This window comes from Galeopterus variegatus, unplaced genomic scaffold (genome assembly GCF_000696425.1).
Source record: "Galeopterus variegatus unplaced genomic scaffold, G_variegatus-3.0.2 Scaffold1731, whole genome shotgun sequence".
NCBI classification, from domain to species: Eukaryota; Metazoa; Chordata; class Mammalia; order Dermoptera; family Cynocephalidae; genus Galeopterus; species Galeopterus variegatus.
In genome coordinates, this window is record NW_007727842.1 from 121,213 (window position 1) to 131,531 (window position 10,319).

Genomic DNA, 10,319 nt, shown 5'->3' on the forward strand with positions numbered 1-10,319 from the left:
TCTAATTTATTCAAAGGTTTGGCGGCGGCGCGTTTTGGTGTTTTTTGTTTGTTTCTCTTCCGCCTACACCCCCTGCGTCTCCGAGTGTCGCCTCATTCCTTTCCCTTTACCGGATTCGATTGCCTCAGTGCCGGTGGAGGCGGCGCGTTTTGGTGTTTTTTGTTTGTTTCTCTTCCGCCTACACCCCCTGTGTCTCCGAGTGTCGCCTCATTCCTTTCCCTTTACCGGATTCGATTGCCTCAGTGCCGGTGGATTCGTGAGTTCGCGGTGGAACAACTGTGCTTTTACTCTGCGCCCTGTCTTTGTTGGTGTTTCTCGGGGTGGTGTCTGTGGGAAGGTGGGGTGGTGGGTGTGAGAGAGAGACGTGGGCTTGTTTTTCGAGTCGCTGCATATGTATGCAGGCTTAAAGGGAGAGCGCTTCCTTGTTAGACTTCGGGAAGGGAGGAGGAACAGATGCCTGCCAGATCTCACAACTACAGTAGCTGCGGCTTTTGTTTATTTTGAGGCGCATGCGATTTTTAAATACACTGTGCAAGGCGCTTTCCTTCTGAAAATTGAGGCCCGACTCGGAACCGTCTCCCGAGGAAGCATCGCTTTCGTGAGTGCTATGACATTCGGCCTTTTTCTTTCCCCTCCTGTTCTCGTCTTTCCATTGTATCTGAAGTTTCAAAGTATGTGAGATGATCTCTTATGTCTTTCTGCTGCTGAAACTCTCAGCGGCTCAATCACAGAATACCCTTATTTCAGAACATCTCTCTCTAATCGCCTGTCGTGGATAACATGCACACACCTTAGTAACACAATAGGAACACTGATCCCTGTCCATGTTCATTTTTCATCTTGTTTAGAATGACCGCTTTAAATTGTATTGGAGGTAGGTGAGGTGTATTGGAGCTACTATTTTTTAAAAAGTGAGACAGAAGCAACGTTCACTGCCCCAGCAGTTTCAATTGGTGTACATATTTTTGCATCAGTTACTCTGATGTAAGTGCCAGGCCTAAATATGCTGGACTGATTAAAGTGTTTGTCCTCCCCCTCCCTCCCTCTTTCCCATTTGCAGTCATTTGATATTTCTGTGCAGGTAGTGTACCATTTCTGTAATACTGCAATTCTTAGGAAACTGTAACTAGGGTCGTGAGGTGATTTTCTGGAGGTGGGTGGTGCCAGAGCCTCTAGAGTATCCAAGCAGGATCTGGTTTCTTCTGAGGGTAGAGATTTGTCCTTGGTTTAGTTTTGACCCCTACAACCATAGGTACGTAACCATACACATTTTTCCTTTTGCGGTGTCCTTAGGTTTTATACCCTTGAAGAGCTGATGACCTTTGCATTTTAAAGAAATGACAGTTTTTAGGCAATTAAAAATGTTAACCTCTTATATCTCTCAGAATTTAAGTAACTTTTTTCCTCCTAAGTTTATTAAAGCATTAAGAGGAAGCCTCATTTTCCCATCTAAATTTATTAGTTAAAAACTAAATTTCAGTTTATAATTTTGATTTCTAGCAATTCTGGGTTAGAGATAAAATTTAATAACCTGGTAGATTGGAAAAAGAATAAATTTGAGTGTAATTAGACTAACATATTTAAGCTGCAGTAGCCTACATATTCAAGGCCAAGTTGTGTGTGTATAAAAGATCTCATTTGTGTAGCCTTACAAGGCTAATGGAGGCATCATTGAAGCTTTATAAATAATGTAAGTTGTGTATAATGTAGAGTCTCCAGAGACAGCAGAGAAAGCATCATTACCAGCCTTTTCAACCTGCCTGAGATCTTAAATTGATTTACAGCACTGAACTGGTGCAAAATGATACATCAGAATGACATGGGGTCAGCCTGTAAAAGTCTGTGATGTCAGCCTATTAGTTCAGTCATCATAATTAAACCATATTACAGGGGCAGCTAAACAGGAGCCTGGCGTTATACTCCAGATATGGGTGGTACATGAATTTTGTTTATAGTGGAAAGGCTGAGATGGCCAAGATCGCTAGTGTTTCTGAAAGAGGGAAAGGCTAACAGAACCATGAACTTGGGGGAGGGGGGGGTGTTGACAATAAATGCAGAGTTGTTCAGTCTGCATTGTATAGGTATCTTTCCATTTGATGGTACAGAAACAGGTGCTTTGGGGGTGCTGTAAGGACCTTTGCAGCTCTGATCTATGTACTGAATCATGCTTCATGTGAGCTTGAATTTAACTTGGCCTTAGGGACCTTCTAAAATATCCGAGGACCACACACTTCTTATCTCTGATCCTTTTATTAGCACTGAGTTTGCATTGTATTGATCTATCTGCTGACATGTTATTTCTTTAACTAGTCATAGTTATCAGGCCTCCACTGAAAACAAAGATATTTGAATGGAACTTATGAACAGTTCAAAGAAGATCCTAGTTTTTTCCTTAAATTTTTGACGATTTTTATTCAGTTTATCGATCATCTAGGGCTGTGCTGTCCAGTAAGGTAACCATAGCCACATGTGGTTATTTAAGATAAAATTAAATAAAATTAAATAAAAATAAAAATTCAATTCAAAGAAGATCCTAGTTTTTTCCTTAAATTTTTGACGATTTTTATTCAGTTTATCGATCATCTAGGGCTGTGCTGTCCAGTAAGGTAGCCATAGCCACATGTGGTTATTTAAGATAAAATTAAATAAAATTAAATAAAAATAAAAATTCATTTTCACAGCACTAGCCACGTTTGAGGTGCTCAAAAGCCACCTGTGGCTAGTGGCTACCATATTGATAGTGTGTATATAGAATAGTTCTGTCATCACAGAAGGTTCTATTAGACGGTGCTGCCCCAGCACTCTTTTACTACCTTCCTCTCCTCACTTGTTACCTCTAGTAATGAGTTTGTGGGGTCAAAGAAAGATATATATCAACTAATTTTACTACTAGTTAGCTGTTCTTGTTAAAATAAAAAACAGTTTGAAAGTCACAGTTGAAGCTGCTAGGTAAGATGCGGTTGACTTTTCTGTAGATCTTATTTTTAGTGTCATGGGTCCTAATTTGATTTAGAGCATTGGATAGAAGAAATAATTGTAGCTGTTTTTTTCTGAGTTTTTACTGTGTGCCAGGCACACAGTATGTTTTAAGCCTTGAGACATACCTAAGTACTGTTGTTACCACATTTTACAGGTGAAGAAACTAAGGCCAGACTGATTGAGTGTCTTGCTTTAGGGTTCATAACTAGTGAGTGATTATGACTTACAATCTTAACTGGGATATGAATAAGGCAGTTTGACTTGAGAGTCTCATTCTTAACTATATTTTTTGGGTTTTTGTCTAGAATACCCAAATAGTCATTGTTCTGCTGTGCTTTACTGTGTCAGTATAGACATGACTTTGCTTTTGTTTTTTAAGCCTTTAGACAAATTTGTTCTCTGTTGTGTTTTCCTGGGCTGTCTTCTCCTGTTGTCCTATTGTGTCTAAAAAAGGAAAAATAGTGTTAATAGTTATTTAAGCAGCACATGATTTGAAAAATAAATCTGACATAAAAGTAATGCATTTCAAGGCCAAATTAGTTTTCTCTCCCCCTTATTTCTGCCACTTTTCTCTTGAGTTTTCTTATATAATCACAAGCTGATGGTACTGATGAGGAAAGTTCTAGCAGTTAAATTTATCTATCTTATCAAAATTAGTCTGTCTTTCCTGAGCTGTTAAACACTGCACCTTGAGATAAGACTAGTTTATTGCAAATTCCTTAGGGTTTTTTTTTTTTTTTTAAAGATTTACTTTTTTGTAATGTCTTATGGCTCAGTTCTTAACTTTTTTTTTTTTTTTTTGGTCAGTTCTTAACTGTTTAAGAATCTGATGAAACTGTGGATCCTCTGTCTTCCCCCTTACTCCCCCTTCCTCCTATCCAAAAATGTTCATATACCCTGGTGAGTTTGTGTGTATACTCAAGTACCCCCAAAAATTGCATGGTTTTTCAGGTGAAGTACATCCATGGGACTGTCTTCCCAAGTGCTTTTATAAACACTAACATTTATAATTTCCTTTATACAGAATAGAGATATTTAGTTTTAAAGATTTTCTAACCCAGTCGGTTCATATCAAGATGAGCAACCTGAGGCCCACAGAAAATAACTCACTTGTCTGAAGTTATCCATCTACTATTCGGAAGAGGGAAAGCCAAGCACCTGGATCCCTCTTAGTGTTATTTAGTGTCCATTTGTTTGTGTTTTCCTACCATTCTATGTTCCTGAGGCTTTGGTCTCAGCATATCCAGTGTAATTTGGGGAGTGGAGGAAAGAAGAATTTTGGGGCGTGATACTGATTTTTTATACTTAACCTTGAGCTATGTAGGAATCAAGTCTGACAACTGTAGAGAGATGTTTGTTTTCTACAGATTAAAATTGATTTTTTTTTTCATTCTAGAGATGGAAAAGAAAAGCCCTATTCATAATCAGTGCTCCTTGTTAGAAAATGGGAGATCCAAGATTGGACAAAATTCAAATTACATCAGGCAGTCCTGACATACAGAGAAAGACATGAGTCTCCTCTTTTGACTTTCAATGACAAATTACGTCTCTAACCAAAAGCTAAAGTTTGGGCTATTTATGGAAGGAATTAGGGGATAGTAGGGAGAGAGTTGGAAAGGTCTGAGGAGAAAACAAGATACTTTAAATATAAAAAGGTGAAGAAAATCAGGATTAAGCATAAAATAACTTTGAGGTTAATGAAATGTTATGGTACTTCTATGTGTGGTTTTACTTTTTGGTACTGAGATGGAAGGGCATGCTTTGATAACAAATAGGGGCATCTCCTCTTTGCCTCAGACTGAAATCTCTTCACCCTGTATATGCTTTTCTGCTGTTATCTGGTAGTACAGATATTCAGTCTAATCTGATGATCTATCATCTGATTTGCAGCAAAAATGCCGGAAGTATTTTTAACACATACTTTGTTATAGCTTTCTTTAAAAAGGAAAAAAAGGCAAAACTAGAAAACTAAGTAGCATGAATGTAATTACTTAAAGTCTGAATTAAAATACTCATTTTGGTGTGCATTATTAAGATGCTGCTGGTTTTAGAGATGCACAGCTAGTCCCATAGGCAGAAAAGTAACATTTACAACTGTTGCTGGCTGACTTGCAGAAATGAGCAGGCCCTCTAGAACATTCATTTTCATAAGGGAAGCTATCTTTCAGTCAGGAAAAGCCAAAACTTTCTTAAACAGTTCAACTCCAGTGACTGCATCAGAGTTTTAGGAAGGTATTGGGAACTGTAGTGTTTGAACAGTTTAGCATCTTTTTAATTTTTATTAATAAGTTAAAATCAGAATATAGAGAAGATACCCTCTTGAAAATAAAGTATCAAACTCTCTAAGGTTTAAAAAGTCCTTACATGGTGATACTAGTCCTTACCTAGTGTTTGGAAAGGATCCTTATTCTCTGTAAGAACCCAGGTCTATGGCGTGGTGAATTGGTTTCTTAACTAATTTTTTTCTAGACAACAAGCTTAAGTTTAAAGAAAGAACACTTGTATATACACAACCGTTAATTATGCATCTATTTGCTTTTGAGCTCAGGGTGTAAATGAATATTCACCATGTCATATTTGGGAAGGGGAGGATAATGAGATTCATGAGGGTACTTTAAAAAGCTCATGGAAAAATAGAATTAAAAGGTAATACATACTTTTCCATGAACTTTTGAAGAATCCTTGTATTTATTCATTTGAAAATATATTTTTTTACATCATTTTTAATGTTTATTTTTAGTTCCCCCTTAATTTTAGGGTTGTTGTACTATAGATTTTTTTTCCCTACAATCTTAGATTGTTAGGGTATAGTTACTGGAACCATTTTTTCATTTTTCTCCCCTTGTCTATCTTTTGTGGTTTTTTTTGTGATGTGCTTATGAAAAGTGGAAGTATTTCAGACCTTTATAGCTTTTCTCATTCACACACGCTGGAAAAGAAAAGGGGGAACTAATTATCTTTCAACTATTATAAATTAGACATTAAATTATTATTCAGTTAGCTAAATGGAAAATCTTTTGTTCGATGCAAAAGAAAACTTTTTAGTGGAGGAGGGATATTAAATGCCCTTATTTGATAATTTTGGTGTAGTATTGTAATAAGTATGTGCTTCATTTATTCCATGACTTTAGTTCTAAGAGTCTCAATAATTAGTGAGAAGACAAACAAATGAAAAGTTAAATGCAACAACATTGTAAGAGTTGTTACAAGGTAGTATGAGTAGTTTATATTTATAACTCATATGAGGACCACGGTGATATGGAAGGACATGTGGGTTTGCATTGGTAGAAGGGAAAGAGACTTTCTAGGCAGAGCCAACATTGTAAGAGTTGTTACAAGGTAGTATGAGTAGTTTATAACTCATATGAGGACCACGTGATATGGAAGGACATGTGGGTTTGCATTGGTAGAAGGGAAAGAGACTTTCTAGGCAGAGCAGTGGCATAGGGAACTTGGGAGATAAGCATGAGTGTTGAGTATCTCTAGAGCAGCACTGTCCAATAGAATTTCTGCAGTGATGGAAATGTTCTGTATCTGTGCTGCCTAGTACAATAGCCATAGCCACAAGTGGTTATCCAGCACTTAAAATGTGACTAGGGCAACTGAGGAACTGCATTTTTTATTTGAATTAATTTGTTTCAATCATCATATGTGGCTATCATATTAAACAGCACAGATTTAGAGGCGAGTGAGCAGCAATGCCTGACCTCAGTGGGTATTTCTGATGGAGACCAGTATGATGGGGTGGAGGAGATGTTCAGAAAGGTTAAGTTGGAGTGAGAATTTGAGGGCCTTAGAGTGCCAGAATAAGGAGCATTGGGAAGTTAGTATTTGAACATGCAGTTTGAATTGGAGGGGGTGATGGTAAATCTCTGGTACCATGAATACTTGGTGATTATAAAGAGAGAAATGTCCCAGATTATCCTTGAGTTTCTAACCTCAGAGACTGGAAAATTAATAAAGCCATTACTTAAGAATAGGGAAAAACTGGTTGTAGAAAGAAGGATTGTGCAGATGGTGCGTTAGAACTGACATGTTGAATTTAAGGTGTGGTATCTAAGTAGAAGTATTCTGTAGGCTAGTTGGAGATATATAACTAAAGTTTAGGGAGAGCTTGGAACTTTACAAGTAGACTTGGCAGTCATCTACTGGGTATTCTGAGAGAACCATGAAGAGAGAAACAGTCCTGGTGGGTTGAGTCTTCTATTGTAGGTACAATTAGGAATTAGTAGAAGGAAAAGGCATGTTTGAAGTAGACAAAAGAAGGAACTGGAAGAAAGGTGTGGGATCAGAGGAGTGGTGAAACAAGCATGCCATGGAAAGAGAGATTCCAGACATAGGTTTGGAGGAGGAAATGTACGGTTCAGGGTGAGGGAGAAAAAGGTGGATAACCAAGTGAATGCAGTTGCAGAGAAAGATTAAGTTGTTAAGAAATGAGAAATAGATTCTTATCTTCTCTCAAGTGACTTGTTTTTGAAAATAGATGAAACCTCTTCATATTTGAAAGTTGAGGGAAAGAAGTTAATGGACAGAAAGCAGTCAAAGATGAAGGAGTTAGTGATCTGGAGTACAGGTGACAAAATATTGACAGTGGTAAGGGGGAAGAGTTGTCTACGAAAGAAACAGAATGGATCTGAGTTAGAGAGGGAGGCACATGGTAGAGCTCATGCCAGCTTGTGTTGTTTCCCAGCATTGTTGGAGGCAAGTCCCTTTATTGGGGTGGTGAGGTAGGGGAATCAGCAAATGTAAGGGAGGTTTAAGAATACTAGAGAAGTTTTGAAAGAAGCACTGTAGGTAGTCTTCTAGGGAATCTATGGAGAACAGTAGACTAGGTAACTGTTATTACTTTCTGGTAGGACTTTGTGGCCTGATAGGCCTAGGAATAGCAAATGGGTTCAGAGATGAGGCTCTGGAGTCAGATTACCTGGGTTTAAGTCAAAGCCCCAACACTTATTTGCTTTATAATCTTGGAAAGCTACCATTAACTTTTGTACCTCCCTCATCTGAAAAATAGAGATAATAGTGTTAGCTTGAGGATTGCTACAAAGATGAAATGAGTTATGCTTCCATATTTCATCTAATTAAGATGCTACTAATTGTAAGACATTATTTCATGTACTATTGAGGGGAAAAAAACTGTTAAACATGACATACCATTAATTGTAAGAATTCCTGGTTTCAGAGTTGTTAAAATGGGAGGGAAGGGTACAGCTATAGTAAGTGAAGTACAAGATACATAAAAGATTTAGCATAGGACCAGCACATAATAAGCGTTCAGAAAATGTTAGCTGTTTATAAAAATCAATGTTTTTTAGAGTCTAGAATGTTAATGAGGGCAGTATTGAGTCCAGTCTAGATAAGGGAGTCAAAGATTATAAGTAATCTAATGACTAAATGAATTGAAAAGAATTAAGCAGTGGGAATGCTGGTAATGAAATTGTGAAATATCAAGTTTGGGAATTTGTAGATAGAGCATTTCCCTGACAATTCTAGATAAAGGTTTTTAAGAACAGTGTAGTAGTTGAACTTAAGAGAACAATCCCTTTAATGATTTAAAGAAGTTACTTAAATTGCCCAAAGCCTTTAAAAATAAGTATTCTGAATTTATCTATGGCTTTTCTTATAGCATTCATTAGTGTTAAACAAAACCTTTTTTTTTTTTTCATTAAAGCAATACATGCTTAGGGCCAGCCCGTGGCTCACTTGGGAGAGTGGGGTGCTGATAACACCAAGGCCATGGGTTCGGATCCCTACATAGGGATGGCCGGTTTGCTCACTTGGAAGAGCATGGTGCTGACAACACCAAGTCAAGGGTTAAGATCCCCTTACTGATCATCTTTTTAAAAAAAGAAAAAAGCAATACATGCTTGGTGCAGAAAGATTCTGACATGAATTCTTATCATTGTGTTAGAAGGAAAGGGGGAGATGGGTTTATGCCATTTCATGGGAGGGGGTATTAACAGCCAGCTACAGTGCCCTTCTAAATGTGCCTCCAAAAGCAGAAACCATAATGGAAAATTTTTATAGACTTGACAGCATTTATGTGACCAAACCAACACAACCTGAAAGACAGATAACAGATTTGTAACAAGTTATTGTTCTTTGTAAGAAATTTTTTAAATCAATAGGAAACACCACCCCAACAGAAAAAAAAAATGGTAAAGGATATGAACAAGCCATTTGGAACAAATGAAATACAAACTACTAATAAACATAAAATGTTCTGCTGTGTCCTGGATTAGACTCTTCACTGGAATGAGGAATCCTGCCATCTTCTCCTTTACTTTATTGTGTTACTGTTTGTGGACCAGGAGGTATCAGTCTCGGAAGACGGCTTTTCTCGTTGAAAGAAAGGAAGCCAAAATTTCCTAGTTACCTAAGAGAATCTATAGTACAAGATATATAGATATAAGCTGGAGTTGTAAAAGCCAGGCCTTCTCCATTCTATTTCCTTGCTATTACCCTATTACCCTCCATGACATGATTTTGGGCTAGGAGTCTCCTTATTAGAACGGGAGGTATTCCTAGCTTTTTAGGGGCTATCAGTTATATGCAGTTTCTCAATCAACTGGCATGATTGATGAACCTTAAAGACACCAATGCTTCCTAGAGCATGTTGAAATAGATCTCTTTTTGTCCCACCTGAGTATTAGATTTTATAGTGGCATTTACTCATTCATGTGAGACACAGTGATGGTCTTGGAATATGGGTTTGATTATTGTGATGGACTAGTTTATGAGGTAGTAAAATAAAGTGAGAGAAGTTTCCGCATGTAGTAAAACTTCTTATAAAATTTTCTAAAAAAGAAAAAATTTAGGCATCAGCATTTCATTTTCCAGATTTTCTCTTAAGTATAGTAGTTAGTGGTCATAGGTTTTAAAAGGCTTTTCATATGCTGTCTGTAAGGGAATAAGTCTGCTGGTTATTGGTAGGCTCCTTACCTAACTGAATTGTATTCATTCTTACCTCAGCATTAAGTGGGTTCTTACCTAGCTACTAGACAGAATCAGAATTTGTTTGCATCTTGTGTCACTATTGTCTTTCTTTTAAATGATCTATAAATATTTAAAAGTTGGGGGGAAAAGCCTTTTAAATCTCACCCACAGGATCACCACTTGGCCTGCCACCATCCCTTCCCCATCCTGAAGTCCTTTCTTTTTTTTTTTTTTTTTTTGTCTTTTGTGTTTTTCCATGTCCGGCAACGGATCACAACCCCCAGTGTTGCCCCCGTACCGGACCGGGGACCGGCAACGGGACCGCAGCCCTCGGCGTCACTCCCACGCCTCGCTCAGCCAGTGAGCGGGAACCGGTCTGTACGTGGGATCCGAACCCTCGGCGG

At 37.9% G+C, this 10,319-nt stretch overlaps 1 protein-coding gene across 3 annotated transcripts in view; it reads left to right on the forward strand.

Moving 5' to 3' along the window:
* The first annotated feature begins 407 nt into the window (after positions 1-407).
* The window catches only part of SMAD1 (SMAD family member 1), a 77,114-nt gene continuing 67,202 nt past the window's right edge, over positions 408-10,319 (forward strand). For 2 of the 3 annotated variants that reach the window (XM_008578625.1, XM_008578626.1), the window contains exon 1: positions 409-598. The gene's annotated coding sequence lies outside the window, so the exon portion shown is untranslated. Of the gene's footprint in view, positions 599-10,319 lie in introns of all 3 variants that reach the window. The other variant, XM_008578627.1, reaches the window with a different exon arrangement.